The sequence below is a fragment of the Panthera tigris genome, chromosome B2, assembly GCF_018350195.1.
Source record: "Panthera tigris isolate Pti1 chromosome B2, P.tigris_Pti1_mat1.1, whole genome shotgun sequence".
NCBI classification, from domain to species: Eukaryota; Metazoa; Chordata; class Mammalia; order Carnivora; family Felidae; genus Panthera; species Panthera tigris.
Genome location: NC_056664.1, coordinates 66,219,934 through 66,237,526, shown reverse-complemented (window position 1 = coordinate 66,237,526; position 17,593 = coordinate 66,219,934). Strand labels below are relative to the sequence as shown.

At 38.7% G+C, this 17,593-nt stretch overlaps 1 protein-coding gene across 3 annotated transcripts in view; it reads right to left on the bottom strand.

Moving 5' to 3' along the window:
- The window catches only part of CD109 (CD109 molecule), a 184,414-nt gene that overhangs the window by 147,013 nt on the left and 19,808 nt on the right, over positions 1-17,593 (bottom strand). For all 3 annotated transcript variants that reach the window (XM_042986670.1, XM_042986668.1, XM_042986669.1), the window contains exon 3: positions 8,830-9,035. The gene's annotated coding sequence lies outside the window, so the exon portion shown is untranslated. The remainder of the gene's footprint in view (positions 1-8,829; positions 9,036-17,593) is intronic.

Below are 17,593 nucleotides of genomic sequence, written 5' to 3'. Positions count from 1 at the left end.
CTGAGTGGATCCTTGGGTAGAGATCCTGTCCCTAACATAACTATTACCGCTGGTCTAGTCTCCTTACCTCTGTTGTTCAGCGAGGAGGACCGGGGTCAAGTGTGAGCCAAGCCTGGAGCTCTAAATCCGTGCTTCTCAAACTCTAACACGTATGAGAACCACATGAAAATGCAAGCGCTATTTCTGGGATGGGGACTGAGATTCTGCTTTTCTCCAGTATACTGTGGGTCACAGAAGGTCTACAAGGAGAGGCAATTTGGAGGCACTTTGACTTAAAAAGGGATTTGGGAACATGGAGAGAATTCTTTTCAAGCTTCACTTCACGGGGATGGATCAACAAGTTCAGCTTTGTTCTAGAGGCAAGCAGATGTAAGAGGGACTCCAAATGTTGCATTCCAAGAAGACCTATAGAAAAGTTTAGAATGACCTAGTTATTTATTTTTTTAAGTTTATTTATTTAGAGAGAGAGCAAGGGCAGGAGAGGGGCAGAGAGAGAGGAAGAAAGAGAGAATCCCAAGCAGGCTTTGTGGGGCTCAAACCCATGAACTGGGAGATCATGACCTAGTGGAGATCAAGAGAGAGACATTTAACTGACTGAGCCATCCAGGCACCGCTGACCTAGTTATTTTATAAAATTAAATCTGTGCCAATCTTAAACAAATGTACCTCTCTATTTATGCCTTCCTTCTTTCAATACACACTTGTTGAAAAGCTTAATCACACAGAAATTTAGTGATGTAGATTTGCATAGAGATGAAGCTACTATAGGCATGGTACAGAGCACTCAATAAAAATGTTTTACTCCCTCCCTCACTCTCTCTGCCCCTCCTGTGCTCTCTCTCTCAAAATAAACTTAAAAAAAAATTAAAAAAAAAAAAAAGGGGCGTCTGGGTGGCTCAGTCGGTTAAGCGTCTGACTCTTGGTTTCGGCTCAGGTCATGATCTCACGGTTTGTGAGTTCAAGCCCCACATCGGGCTCTGCTCTGACAGCATGGAGCATCCCTGGGATTCTCTCTCTCCCTCCCTCACTCTCTCTGCCCCTCCTCTGCTCTCTCTCTCAAAATAAACTTAAAAAAAAAATTTTTAAAAATGTTTTAAAAGGATTATCTCTGTTCATCTCAGAGGCTTTTTTAATCAATGAAGAAAAATTGAAAATAATCTGAGGCTAAAAATAAGGGATTGGCTTGAATAAATTATGGTATATCCATGCAACAGAACACTGCAAAGTAATTAAAAATTAAGTTCTTGAATTGGAGACTAATTATCTAGAGATAAACATTCATGATATGCTGATGTGTGGATAGAGAACCTGTTTTATAAAACAGAATCTAAATATGATTCCATTTTCATAAAAATAAAGTGTGTTTATGTATACATATATATTATAGATATATGCACTAAAGACAGAGTTGAAGGATATTCACCAAAATGTTATCTGTATCCTGGTAATTACCTGTATCTACCAAATGTTCCATAATAAATACAATTGTCATTTTCATTTTGGAAGAAAACAATAAAATGGTATTGTGTTACTAAGTAGCGAGTAAGGGAGCATCTTAGAAACTCTTCTGAATAAAATTCATGAATTTTAATACTAAAAAAAATATGTGTGTTCCTCCCATGAAAACTGAATGGCCTTTGGCATAAGAATTCCCCACTGCTCCTGTGTCCCTCCTGACCTATCTTCAGGGTGTGGTTCAATGAGAAAGCAGAACCAGTATGAGACTGATCCTACGCAATCATGGCAGCTGGTGGAGCAGCCATTGCTTCTGTGTCTAGTGTTGAACCTAAAGTTGCTCTAAGTCAGCTGGGGGGGGGGGGTGGGCATGGGGGAGAGCTAAATGTGGACAAGAACAAGGAAACATGAGGGAGAACTGGAACCCAGGTCTCTCTTAGCACCTCCAACTGTGCTGTCATGGGTAATCTGCAAGAGAAGCTGGCATCTTTCACCAAGAGCTACATATGCACTTAGCCCAGAAGTCAGAAAAGTTCAAGGAGGAGATCTAACAACTGAAAAAACATAGGCCCCATTGCCACCCCATACCCACAAAGTGATTTAGCAGATCAGTAACAATGAGAGCAAGTGGCTCACCTGCCTAACACCTTGCACTGACCTTCAGAGAGTAAGCAATATGGTTTCTGCTTCACTACTGGCTTCCAAGTTCACACAGAACGTCTCTTGCAACCAACTCCAACTCAGAACCATACAGGGAGGGGAATTCTGAGAAATTTAGCTCCATCTTAGATAAGTTGCCACAGTACAAAGCTACCAAAGTCTGTGCCTCATCAACTTGACATCTGTGTCTTATTCCTTTTAACGCTATTAACTTCAAAAAACAAAAAAAAAACAAACAAAAAAAGACAATAGAAAAGTCATACTTTCACTTAGCATGAGACAACTATCCCTCATACAACCAAACACAACCTACACCTCTTTCCAAAAGGGGATACAAAATTCCTTTAATCATCTTTGGACTTTGTTCATGCCTCATCTAGCTGAATCACATTCTCACTTTGAGATCCTATACAATACCAAGGTATAAGTTAATAGCTACTATTAACACATATGATAAAAGAATGACAGGGAGAAAAAAATATTTGGTTAATATGTACACAAATGTATTTACAGCAAAACAAGAAGGAAGTGCAAATACACTTTGAGAAATGAGGGTACAGTCCTCAGTTTTGCTACTGGTCACATGGAAGTAGATGGTATTTATAAACTACCTTCTTCAACTACATATTTCTCTGCTCTCAAAAAGCACCTAACTTCTTTGCATGGTTGTTTGTGTGGTGAGGTGACCCAAATCTTCATTCCTGAAGGATCTGGGCCATTAGCAGTTCTTCCTATATCGTATTGTTTTCTATTGATCTTAATCATGGGACCTGGGAAAACTAAGAGATGCCCCAGTATATCTTCTGCATTCTAGAAATACTCCAGACTTTCAGTGTGTGGTGGCAACTCCTTGACAAGCAGGATCATTCACTCACTCCTGCCAATAGATAGAGTAACCTCTTCTTTGGCTATTGATCCACTGACATGAGGAGCCCCAAGTGACCGGATAGCAATCTCAACCACCAGTTTAGCTGAAACATTGCAGTCCCCTACTAGAAGTAGTGCTCTCTTGGAAACCAAGACCTCTACACCAGCAGAGCCCAATGTTACTCTGGAATTGGAAGCAAAAATTTCAGTAGTGGATCACTAGAGGTAAAAGAGGAACCACTCTTATTTCCACCCCTTTAATCTCAGACCAGTGAAACTGGCTTTAGGAGAAACATTAGTTGCTGATTTAGAGCACACACCACATCCTAGAGTTCATTGTTCAATTTTTACACACTCAAATTTGTAACATTTCAGAAATATTATATATGAAATTAATGTCAATTTATATACATCATCTATTTGAGACCTATATCGATAGAATGCTGCACAGAACACCAAAATATTCCCTGAGAATTTTTTTACCCAAGAACAGAAAGAAAAAAAAAAATCCCTGTCCACTGGAAAACAAGGAATGATATTGAAATTAACTAGGGATAATAATAATGAGACATATCTTTAACTTTCTATATGACAGTACAGAGTTTAAAATTAGAATTCTATGTCCAACCAAAATATCAAACAAGAGTGAAGATAGAATAAAAATATTTCCAGAAATGGAATGGCTCCGAAACTTTGTCTTCCACAAACTCTTTTTAGGAAGTTACTTTAGGAAGACATATTTAGCAAACCAATTTTAAAAAGCCAAGACAAAGGAAGTTGTAAGACTCAGGAAAAAGTATATATAACCCCAAACAGCAATGAAGAAAGAAGTTTCAACAGGAAGAATTCTAAGAATAAGATCTCAAGGGGGGAGAGGGGGAAGGGAGATCTTAATAGAATAGATTAACACGATGGAAAATTGGGGGAGAAAATTGAGACAACAATATTGTAAGATAATGCAATAAAAGGTAAAGTAAATTAGATGCTCAAGGAAAAAAAAACTGAATAAAAAGGGAAGTATAGCTGTAATTCATTAGTTGGGTCTGCAGTAAACAATAATTACATAATTATGTCGATACAAGCATGGTATATTGATCTATAACTTACAGAATCGACCTCACTAAAGGGAAGGAATTAAGCTTTATTCTGCCTTTCCTATACAAACTGTATCACTGGGTAACTAAATAGTAGATATGGGGACATTTCTCCTTATACAAGTTTTTGAGCTGATAAATGTAAAATGAATATGAGAATTAGAGCAGCACCGAAACACACCCTTAATGAATTAATAGATCTAGACCAGTGCTGCCCAGGCGAACTTTCTGTGATGACAGAAATGCTTTGCATCTGCCCTAACACAGTAGCCATGAGCAACACAAGGTTATGAGCGTTTGACATGTGGCTAGTAAAACTGAAAAACTGAATTTTAATGTTATTTAATTTGAACTAATTTAAATGTAAAAAGCAACATGTGACTAATAGCAACCACCATAGATCATGCAGACCTAAACAATGATCATAAATGCCTACTAAGTATCACAAAAGGAGACATCCAGATAGTATGTCTCCCAGTAGAAGAACCCATACCACCTAAGTGGGCTTGCCAAAAAATTGAATGCGAATCAGATCAAGCCTCTAGATTCGACTACCAATTTGCAAGGAAATATAGGGGATCATATTAAATACTACATGGATGTATTAACAAAATTCAGACCACAGGAAACTTTATAAAACAATCTAATTTCTTCAACAAGTAAATTGCAAGGAAAAATAAAAGAATGGAAACTATGGATTTAAAGGGACTTAAAAGACAACTAATAGCAATATATTATGAAAAATTTGGTTCCATTACAAACCAAAAACCTAAAAAAGAAGTTATTATGTTTCTGAATGGTTGAAATTGTGAATACTGACAAGATAATGGATGATACTTTAAAAAATTTTATTAATTATTTACATTGGGGTTCTATTTTCTTTTTTTGAGTTCTATTTTCTAAAAGGGTGTTTATCTTTTGGAAATACATATTGAATATTTGTGGGTGAAATATTACATCTGGGATTTGCTTCATAAATAACACAGGAACCAATTCAAGACCTATAAGATGGCTATTATAAAAACAAAAACATGGGGCGTCTGGATGGCTCAGTCAGTTAAGTGTCTGACTTCAGCTCAAGTCATGATCTCTTGGTTCATGAGTTTGAGCCCTGCATTGGGCTCTGAGCTGTCAGCACAACTTCAGATTCTGTGTCTCCCTCTCTCTCTCTGCCCCTCCCCAGCTCGTACTCTGTCCCTCTCTCTCTCAAAAATAAATCAACATTTTAAAAAATTATAAAAACAAAAACAAACAAAACAGAAAATAACAAGTATTAGAAAGGGGTGTAGAAACCTTTGTTGAAAGGTGCATTGTGCATTGTTGGTAGGAGTGTTAAATGGTGCAGCCACTGTGAAACATGGTATGGCAGCTCCTAAAAAAAATAAACATAGAATTACCATACGATCCAATAATCCATTTCCGAGCATATGCCTAAAAGAGTTGAAGGTAGGGACTCAAACAGATATTTGTACACCCTTGTTCACAGAAGAATTCTTCACAATAGCCAAAAGGTGAAAGCAACCCAAGTGTCCTTGATGAATGGATAAATAATAAAATGTGATGTATCCTTACAATGGGATATTATTGAGTCTTAAAAAGGAAGGAAATTCATGCTCAGGTTGGGACCTTGAAAATATCATGCTAACTAAGGGAAATAAGCAAGTTATGAAAGGACAAATGTTGTATGAGTTCATTTGTATGAGGTACCTAGAGTAGTCAAGCTTATGGGGATAGAGAGTACCTTCCACTGGTGGTTGCCAAGGGCTGAGGAGAGGGAGGAATGGAGAGTTATTGTTTAACGAGTAGGGAGATTCAGTGTGGGAAGATGAAATAGTTCTGGAGATGGATGGTAGTGGTGGTTACACAACAATGCTAATGTACTTAATGACAAAGACCATTATGCTTAAAAATGGTTAAAATGGTAAATTTTATGTTATGTATATTTTACTACAAAAAGTAACAATACAGGAAGGGATAAGCAGGTGGGGCAAAGATGGAATTATACGGCTGTGAGTTGATGACTGTTGAAGCTGAATGATGAGTATATGGGGATTCATTTTACTCTTCTCTCTACTTCTGTATATGTTCAAAATTTTCCATAATGAAAATATTTTTGTACCAAAACAAGATTTATACGAAGAAACAAAAAAATCAGTTTAAAAGAAAAAAACTAAGGGGCACCTAGGTGGCTCAGTCAGTTAAACATCTCACTCTTGATCTTGGTTCAGGTCATGATCTCACGGTTTGTGGGTTCAAGCCCCACATGAGGCTCTGCACTGACAGCACAGAGCCTGCTTGGGATTCTCTCTCTCTGCCCCTCCCCCGCTCATGTGCACACTCTCTCTCCCTTTCTTTCTCTCAAAATAAATAAACTTTAAAAAAAAAAAGGAAAAGACTTAAACAGAAAAATAGCTAATAAAACTCACCAGAAAAATATCATCACAGAGAAAACGAAAATTATGACCAAAAATTGTGTCCTAAATTACCACAGCCTAAGGAAGATACTTAGGTAAGACTTCAATGAACAGATGGAGAGCCAGTGGAAAGATGAAACTGGAACTAGAAATGCAAGGAAAGAAAATTCTCAGTTTAAAATGACTTCCTCTAGAAAGAGACAATTGTAGGTAATGGGGATTGCTGGGTTTTCTTTTGTTTTTCTACCAAGTCTTGTAGAATTATCTGAATCTTTAAACTATGTGCATATGTAATTGTTTTCACACTATGTGTCAAGATTTTTAAACCTCACCAGTAGTATATGCACACCAAAGGTTAATTGTTACATTGACCTAATACTTTGTTTTGTTCTGTTACCAACATTTTAACTTCTTGGCTTCTCCTTGCTTTTCATTTTCATTGTTCACTTTTGGCACCTGTGTAACCTTAGAAATGAACACTGTATATTGACTACCAAAAAGTGATCCAGTGACTCCCTCTGCCATATATTCCTTTTTCAGAGCTGGAAAGGTAAAATACACCTTTCTAGTTTCAATCCAGCTAGACGTGGCCAAGTGACATAATTCTGCACGACGATACATTCAAAAAAAGACTTGTAAGAACAATTATATATAGGAATATGCATGAATAAATATATATTTGAGTGTGTATAAAAAAAAAAAAGACTGCAGAGAATGCATTCTCTCCCTGAATAAAAAAGCAACACCCCAAGAGAGCAGGCCCTTGGCTTGTCTGCTTCCAACCTGCCCAGAACGCAGGCATCAGACCTTGCAACTCAGAGGATGAAAGCCACCTGAGGAGAACAGAAGGAAAGATAGGTACAAGGTACCTGGATCTGGAGCGCACTAGTAAGCAGCTGTAGCAGCCCTAGACTGCTCCAAATGCCTCCTTCCCCATCAGTTCATCTCCTTGTGGGAGGGAATTCCTGAGTCAGCGCCAGCCTGTCAAGCCTTTCCCCATGGGATTCTCCCCTTGGGCGAGGTTGGCAAGCTGTATGGCGAGCCTACTGTTGCCTCAAAGCTCTCCCACTGCCACTTCTCTCTCATGCCTGTCCAGAACATGAAAGGTGATCTTTCACATCCTGTCTTGCCCCCACAAAACCAGCACACCCTTGAGGTCAATGAGAAAGCAAGTTCTCCACCCATTCTTCAATATTTTTTCTTTTGATTACGGCATACATTTCCACTGTCGTATTTTTTTTAATCTATCTTTCTTTCTTTCTTTCTTTCTTTCTTTCTTTCTTTCTTTCTTTCTTTCTTTCTCTTTCTTTCTTTCAAGAGACAGAGAGTGTGTGCCCATGTGCGAATGTGTGTGAGCCAGGGAGGGACAGAGAGAGAGGGAGAGAGAATCCCAAGCAGGCTCCAGGCTGTCAGCACACAGCCCATGCCAGGGGCTCAATCTCACAAACAAAGCATGAGATCATGACCTAAACCGAAATTAAGACTTGGATGCTCAACTGACTGAGCCACCCAGGCGCCCTGCCCCCCTCCGTCATAGTTTAATCATAAGTTTCATCCAATCAAGCTTCAAGGGATGTTATAAGGATATATTTACTCCCATGTGCTAAAATGTGTTTGCTTATTGAACTTTTATCAAAACACAGATTTTTGGAAAAAGGAATTGTATAACAGAAAAGAATAAAACCTGTGTAAATAGCATTACATAAATCTGTTTCTAATATATTTAGAATATAAACCAAGTATTCAATGTACAAAAATAAAAATGATTTGAAATGGAAACAAAACAGAAATGAGTCACGAAGCCAACCATATCCTTGGGTTTGTAGTGCCTAGTTTCTGGAGGCTGACCTGCCTCCAGATCTTAGTTTCAGTTCATCCATAAAAGCTAGACTTGCTTTTGTCATGCAGTTCCCACCTCAGGACTCAGCCTGAGCCTGTGTGCATTCATACATATTTAGCTCATTTTGGCTTCTGCTCCCCTCCCAGGGTCAGCTGGCCCAAGAGCCACACAGCTGCTGTTCTCAATTCCTTGCTTTCACTGGAACCAAATATATACTTTGACTCCTATAGGGCCTGGTACTCTAGCACCATTGAACTAGTCTCTTACAGAAAGATGACATTTTCATTTTCAATACGTTAAAAAATCGTATATTAATGAGGACTTCATTCAGATGCCTCTTTCAGTTACTGAAATAATTTATTATTGCATACTACCTTTTTTCCCTATTAATTTTTCCTTCTTCTATTTATTTTTTTATTTATTTATAGAGAGAGCAGATGCAAGTGGGGGAGAGGGGCAGAGGGAGGGAGAGAGAATTTTAAGCAGGCTCCATACTCACCGCGGGGCCTATCACAAGGCTCGACGCAAGGCTCGATCCCAGGACTCTGGGATCATAACCTGAACTGAAATCTAGAGTCAGACGCTCAACTGACTGAGCCACACAGGTGACCCTCCTTTTCTTTTTAAATTAGCTAGGCACAACCCATGGATCAGGACCACTGGATACTTCATCAAGAATTCTTGGGCTTTAGCTGGGAGGATGGCCTGCCAAGAGAGAGAAAACAAATTGACTTAGGTATCCTGTATGTCCTGAGGAGTCAGTGTAGCAGAAGTTTATTGAAGACAAGGAACATGGCATGCTCTCCTTTTGCAGGAGCAAAGAAAAGAAATGAGCAGGGTTCTTCTTCAAAAGTCAAGATAAGATGCCTGCATTTCCCTTCATAGAGATATAGCATCAAAGAGAATTGGAGCTACAGGATTTCTACACAAATGGTGGGTCAACCTTCTCAGCCATGGCAAGGGGCCAGGATGATGCAGGGAGTACTGTTCCTTCTACTCTCTTTTGTACACACAGGGACTAATGGATAAATAGACAGTGTGTCTCGTCCAAGAGTGGGCAAAGTTGAGAAAAACCCAACTGAGAGGGTTTTGTGGTTTGGCTTTGTTCCTTTCTTTTTTTAACTTAAAAAATTATGTGACAACTCCTGACAAGTTCAACACCTACCTCTTTGTTCTCTCCTCCATTCTCTTCCTCTCCCTCACTAGATATTTGACATTGTCTGTCCAGAAGCAACCATCATCGTCATTTAGAATACACCCTTCCACTCAGTACTCATACTAGTAAGGTTGAGTACATCTTCACATATTAATTTTCATCTTCTATAAATGGCCTCATGAGATCTTTTCTCCCGTTTGTATTAGGTTGTCTTTTTCTCACAGATTTGTAGGAACTTTATGTGTGCTGGACTGAAATGTTATCCTAATGTATAAGTTACAAATATTTCCCTCAGTCTCTCTAGTTTTTGTTTATTCTCTCCTCTGTGGTACAGAAATTTGTATTTATGGTATGGGCAAATTTGTCACACTTTTATTTCATGGGCTGTGCCTTCTGTTAAAAAATAATCTCTTCCTACTGCAAAGTCAAAAAGATATTCTCCCATATTTTCTTCAAGTAGTCTTAGTTTTTTTCACGTCTAGATTTTTAATCCATAAAAATTTTTTCTTTGCATACAGTGTGAGGAAGGTATCTGATTTTACTTTTCCATAGGAATCCACTGTCCCAATAAATGGGTTAAATAATGATTCTTTGTTTAATTGATTTGTATTGCCACCTGAACAGACTTTTAGTTCTTCAGTATTTTGTCTGCATTTCCTTCTATAGTAACAAAAATTTTAACTGGAAACCTGGGCATTCAGACTTAAGTACATTTCCCAGCCTTACTTACAGCAGAATGTGGCCATGTTCTGGCCAACAAGTTGTTAGAGGAAGTAGTGTATGCAAACTTCAGGAAATGTCCCCAAAGGGAGGAGACATACCTTCTTCCTTCCTAAACCTCTTTTCTTCTGGTGGAATACAGACATGTTGGCTAGAGCTGGAGGAACCATCCTGAGCCATTAGTTGAGTTTAGGAAATTTGGCCATGCACTGTGGTATAAAAAGTTATAAGAAGTGGTATAAAAAGTTGCTCCCTCACTTCCTCTGCATTAATAGGTGAGAAAGAAATACACATCTATCCTGTTTAAGCCATTGCCATTTTGAGAATTCTGTCTCTCACAGAAAGAAATTCTAACTAATATATTTATATCAATCTGCCACAAATACTTCAGTCTATTTCTAAGCTCTCATTTCTCTTCTACTGACCTATTTATCTATCATTGGACCAGACACCATTGCTTTAATTAATATAGTTTTATATTAAGTTTTAATGTCTAATATGTAAATCACCTCTCCTAGTTCCTTTTCAGAATTGCTTTTGGCAGTTCTTTGACTATTACTCCTCCATATTGACTTTAGAGTCTGTCTAGTTCCATGGCAGAAAGTGTTGTGGCATTTTTATTTGAATTTCATTTAACCTATAGATAACTTAAGGAGCATCAACACCATTATGAAATTGAATGTTCCCATCCATGGGCATGGTATAGCTCTAGATTTATGTTTTTATGTTTTACAATAACATTTTTTGCTTTTTCTCCATAAAGGTCTGCATATCCTTTGTCAGATTTATAGTCCCTGGGGCGCCTGGGTGGCTCAGTCGGTTAAGTGTCTAACTCTTGGTTTCAGCTCAGGTCATGATCTCATGGTTTGTGATGTGAGTTCGAGCCCCATATCGGGCTCTGTGCTGACAGCTTAGATCCTGGAGCCTGCTTCTGATTCTGTGTCTCCCTCTCTCTCTACCCCTCTCCCACTCATGCTCTGTCTCTCTGTCTCTCTCTCTGTCTCTCTCTCTCTCTCTCTCTCTCTCTGAAAAATAAATAAACATTGGGAAAAAAAAGATTCAGGGGCGCCTGGGTGGCTCAGTCGGTTAAGTGTCCGACTTCAGCTCAGGTCATGATCTCACCGTCCGTGAGTTCAAGCCCCACGTTGGGCTCTGTGTTGTCAGCTCAAAGCCTGGAGCCTGCTTCAGATTCTGTGTCTCCCTCTCTCTCTCTCTGCCCCTCCCTCACTCATGTTCTGTCTCTGTCTCTCAAAAATGAATAAATGTTAAAAAAAATTTTAAAGATTCATGGTCCCTGATGTTATTGTAAGCGGTATTTTTTATTGCAATGTTTAATGGGTTACTGATGGTATAAAAAATACCATTAATTTTTGTGTATTAATCTTATATTCAGCAACCCTGCTGAACTTTTATTTGTTCTAAGAGTTTGTCTGCAGAGTCTCTTGCATTTCCTATTAATTACTTTCCATCAAGTAACCATAGAGATGTGGAAAAAGTAGAGTTGAATTGACTCAATGGTGACAGCATCAAGAGTCTTGAAATAGAAGAGTAGTATAGGCAAGAAGTTTGGATGCTAGCAGTAGAGACAAGCCAGTAACATGGTGACAGGATGAACAAGGCAGAGTTGGAATTCTGAGCAAGAATACAAGCTACCACTCTTGAGGGGTATATGTTAGCACTGGAGCCAGAGATAGGGCCATGAAACACAGGAGTTGAGGGAAAGGAGAGTAGAGTCTAAGAAGATTCAAGAATCACAGGCAGTAACTGAACCAGACAACATCACTCCCATAGAGATCATTTAAGGCAGATCAGTTTGGGCCAAAAATAGACTTTGTCCAATCTGAAGAAACATGGGGACAAAAGTTGCTCTGTCTTAGTTGAGACACTGAATGCCACTATGGGAGTCAATACCACTGCTAAGCAGGAAGGTGTATGGCAGAAAAGAGAAGAACTGGATCCCAACCAAGGATGGATGACTGGAAGCCACTTTAGACTGAAACATTTTGACATCTCATAAACACTGAAAAGAAAGGTAATTTTGTCAGGGCTGCAGTGTCTCTCCAGAGCTTGTAGTTAATAAGCCCTTCTTTACAATTCTCGTCACCACTTCTGAATTCTGTAATGTTTTACATTTTCATTACAGGGTTATGTGAATTTTAATAAAAGGCTCAGAATATTACAGCAACGCCTCTGAGTTCTAGATGTCTGTGTAAAGGGCCCTGAAATCACATTAGGATAGTTAGGAAACAGCTCTACTATCTGGAATAGGATTCTTACTCTTTTCAACCTAAAGGTCTAAAAGCAGAGGGGTGCCTGGATGGTACATCAGTTGGTTAAGCATCCAACTCTTGATTTTGGCTGAGGTCATGATCTCATGGTTCATGGGTTCAGGCCTCACATTGGGCTTTGCACTGACAGTGCGGAGCCTGCTTGGGATTCTCTCTCTCTCTCTCTCTCTGCCCCTTCCCGGTGGGCACATCCTCTCTGTCTCTCTCTCCCTCCCCCCCCTCAAAAATAAATAAATACATAAACATGAAAAAAAAATGTTAAGGTCTAACAGTAAAAATCAGGAGGGATGGTAACTGGGACTACAGGTCCATAAAGTGATAGATGCCAGAACTCATTTGACTTTCATTCTGAATCTAGGAAAAGCCTGCTGCAAATGGTTACCACCATGCGAGTGGCCAGAAAAGTAGCCAGACTTTTAACAACCTCGAGACCCAGGGTGCTGCCATTCTGCATCAGCCTGCCACCTAGTGGTCATAGCAGTTTATGCAACATGTTACTAGAGTCACCACATGATCTACCTCATCCTTTTCTGTGCCTCAGAGTCCACGCTTCCTGGGTCAAAATAAGGAAAAAAAGGGAAGTAGACATTCCTGTTACAATGTGACATGGCAATAAAGTTATTGATAAAATTATTATGGCAAGATGTTTCCAATAATAAAGAAATGTAACTCTTATACTTGTTATATAATTAGGAGTTTCCTTAAAACAACTGTTTCAGGGTGCAGGGGGGCTCAGTCAGTTAGGCATCTGACTTCAGCTCGGGTCATGATCTCGTGGTGAGTTCAAGCCCTGTGTCGGGCTCTGTGCTGACAGCTCAGTGCCTGGAGCCTGCTTTGGATTCTGTGTCTCCCTCTCTCTCTGACCCTCCCTTGGTTCTCTCTCTCTCTCTCTCTCTCTCTCTCTCTCAAAAACCAACATTAAAAAATAAAAATAAATAAAAATAAAACATTTGTTTCAATGTTACTTGCTTAAACATCAGTGAAATGGACTATCAGTATCCTCAGCTTATGCCACAGTTAGATGATTGGCTCAGCCTTGTAGAATGCTATGAAGGACACAAAAAATGAGACCACAGAGATTTTAGGATTACCATACTGATCTTGAGTAGTCTTATATTCATCACTGTAGACATCAGGGTGGACAAAAGAATTTCAATTTCCTTCAATAAAAATTGAAGATAACCTCAAATAATGCCAAGCTCAACCTTAGAACAAAAGGATCCTAAAAATACCTTTCACTCATACTTCTTAGAGACTGTAAGTAAGACTAGGTTACTTCTTAAAAAACCTGTAAGTAAGATTAGGTTATTTATTCCAAAATATTTTCCATTGTATTTAGACCTGTGGTATGAAAAGAGGTTACTCTGAACCAACACCAGGGACTCTCAGGATAAACTTGAATGATCTCCCAACTTCAGGTCTCTCCAGAAATAGCAGCTGTAGGGAACAGCAAGCCACCAGGCAGACTCTGGAGTAGTGTTGAGTAGGAATTTCAGGCCCAGGCCTAAATCTGGAGCCCTATTCATGCAAAGTCATCTGGGATAGGGACCATTCATGGCCCTTTCATAGATTTACCTCTAGATTATATGCACTCAAAAAGCATCATCAACCTTGGGAATGCAAGCTGGTGCAGTCACCCTGGAAAACAGTATGGAGGTTCCTCAAAAAACTAAAAATAGAACTACCCTATGACCCAGCAATTGCACTACTAGGCATTTATCCAAGGGATACAGGTGTGCTGTTTTGAAGGGACACATGCACCCCCATGTTTATAGCAGCACTATCAACAATAGCCTAAGTATGGAAAGAGCCCAAATGTCCATTGATGGATGAATGGATAAAGAAGATGTGGTATATATATACAATGGAGTATTACTTGGCAATCAAAAAGAATGAAATCTTTCCATTTGCAACTACGTGAATGGAACTGGAGGGTATTATGCTAAGTGAAATTAGTCAGTCAGAGAAAGACAAAAATCATATGACTTCACTCATATGAGGACTTTAAGAGACAAAACAGATGAACATAAGGGAAGGGAAACAAAAATAATATAAAAACAGGGAGGGGGACAAAACAGAAGAGACTCATAAATATGGAGAACAAACTGAGGGTTGCTGGAGGGGTTGTGGGAGGGGGGATGGGCTAAATGGGTAAGGGGCAGTAAGGAATCTACTCCTGAAATCATTGTTGCACTATATGCTAACTAATTTGGATGTAAATTTTAAAAAATAATAAATAAATAAAAAAAGACACCTTTGAGATAGTTGGGAAAAGTGAATTTGGACTGGACACTAGAAGATATTATGAAATTATTGATAACATTTTCAGATGTGATAATGGTATTGAGATTGTGTTAGAGAATGTCCTTATTGTTAAGAGAAGCATAATAAAATATTTAGGAAAAAAAAAGTATCATCAACCCAAAACTCCATGATGATGATAGTCTCTAATTTGGAATTAATCAGTGCTACCCTCTCATATATTGGAGTTTTGTTTGTTTTTACTTTTTGTTTTGGTTTTATGCCATAAAAATTTTTCTCTACTTGCTGACTGTAAATCATTTATTAAAATGGGCCCAGTTTAAGATAATGCTTAGTAAAAAACTGATCTCACATGTTTAAGTGCAAAAAAGGGAGGAAAGGAAAATACACATGAAAGGGCATCTCTCTTCCTCACGATTTAGGAGGATAGGAATCAGCATTCATGGAACACTACCCTGCTCTGGATATTTTGCCATCTTGTATATTACTTAAACCTTCAGATAAACTTATGAATTTGAGAAGGTAGTACCTAGGTTCAGATCCTTCCTCAACACTTACCATCTGTGTCCATGAGCTAACTGCTTACCATCTCCAAGCCTCAAGGTCCTTGTCTGTCAAATAGAGATAATACCTGGGAAGAGCCATAAAGATAAAGAACCTGGCACAGGAAACCACCCAATAAACTGTAGTAGACATTAAACTGAAGCCAGGTATTAATTCCATTTTATGGATGATAAACATGTCAGTTCTAAATTGTTTTAAAACCATTGCAACTCAAAAAAAAAAAAAAAAAAAAGAGGAATAGCAAAAATCTACAATTAGAGCCATATCTAGAAACCATAACAGCTATTGTTCCATTGATTACTACAGAAAAGAGAAAGAAATGCGCTAGCATTTTTTTAACTTTTTTTTAAAGTGTATTTATTTTTGAGACAGAACGAGCAAGGGGGGTAGTGGGAGAACAAGTCGAGGGGTGGGGGGATGGTGTGCAGAGAGAGGGAGACAGAGGATCCAAAGCGGGCTGACAGCATACAGCCCCATGAGGGCCTCGAACCCACAAACCATGAGATCATGGCCTGAGATGAAGTAGGATGCTTAACCAACTGAGCCACCCTCTTTCTCTTTTTTTTTTGTAGATTTCTTTGAAGTAGTCTCTATACCCAACATGGGGCTCACACTCACAACCCCAAGATCAAGAGTCACGTGCTTTCCCAACTGACATAGCACTTCTAAATTCTACTTTCAGGATACCCAGGTTTGTTTGTTTTACACATACTGGGTTTATAATGAACTATCAGAAAAGAAAAGATTTATTTTTCCCTACTTTTCTCCAGCTCCTGTCAGAAAAGTTTTCAAGTTTCCTAAGATTTGAGCAAATAATTGCTAGTGCAATTTTGTTTCCTCAAGATAGCTGAAACTATCTCCAGCAATTCCATTCATTCTCAAGGATCCAATTACAAGAATGCAGGGTTTCCTTAGGCAACACTGAAGTTCCATGTATATTTCTGTGTGATGCTTTGGTATTGTTTTTGTATTCCTTTTGAACTTACACAAGATCCAAATTATTACACTGTTAATAAGTTAATTAATATACATCAACCCTGGTCAGGAGACAGCAGAAGGAACTATTCCTATCATTTGCAATGTGATAAAGAACTTAAAAGATCCCTTATGTGTAGGAATTGATCTGAGCAGCACCAGCAAGTTTACCTAGACTGAGGGACAGTTTCCATAGAAATACTAGGCATCTTGATAACAATTTATCAATCCCAAAATATATATATGACATGGGAAGTTTAGCGATAAAAATACGCATTAGATTTTATGGTTTTCACTAAATGAAATATTTTTTTTTTTTTTAATGTTTATTTATTTTTGAGAGAAAGAGAGACAGAGCACAAGTGGGTGAGGGGCAGAGAGAGAGAGGGAGACAGAATCCCAAGCAGGCTCCATGCTGCCAGCACAGAGCCTGGCGCAGGGCTTGAACGCACAAACTGTGAGACCATGACCTGAGCCAAAATCAAGAGTTGGACTCTTAACCAACTGAGCCACCCAGGTGCCCTTAAAAATATTAAATTTCAGTGTTAATATGTAAAATATAGTAGAATCTTAAAACCTTTCTATCCAATACAATCTTTTGTATGTGTTCTCTTCAAACATGAAGATGATGACACAAAATCTCTATCAAAAAGCCATGTACCTTACAATCATGATTTTGTCAGAATGTGGAAAAATCCACAAAATAAATGGCTGGTTTCGTTAGCAAATAAATGACTTGACAAGAGGAGACAGGTATAGAACTGTTACAGAGGGGGAAAAAAGAGACACTTAGAAAGTTCAACATTATATGTCAATAGGGGATTGCAAATCTAAAAAACAATGAGATACCTCTACGGACCTATTAGAATGGCTGAACTCCAAAACAATGACAATACCAATTGCTGGTGAGGATGTGGAGCAACAGGTACTCCCATTCATTGCTGGTGGGAGTGCAAAATGGTAGTCACTTTAGAAGACAACTCAGTGGTTTCCTACAAAACTAAACATACTATTACCATGTGATCCAACAACCGTGCTCCCAGGTATTTACCCAAATGAGCTGAAAACTGAAGTCCACAGAAAAACCTGCTGAAGTGGGGTTGGGAACAAATGGTCAAGAAAGAATTCTTGAGACGTGTTATAGTGCAACTTAGTAAGTTTATTTGGGTAGCATGGAGACAGGACCTGTGGGCAGAAAGTGCTGTCCTTTTGCTGTGTGAAGCTGGTAGTTATATGCTTAGTGCTCAGGGGGAGGGGATATGCAGGGAGTATTAGATGATAAATGTCTTCTTCGAATT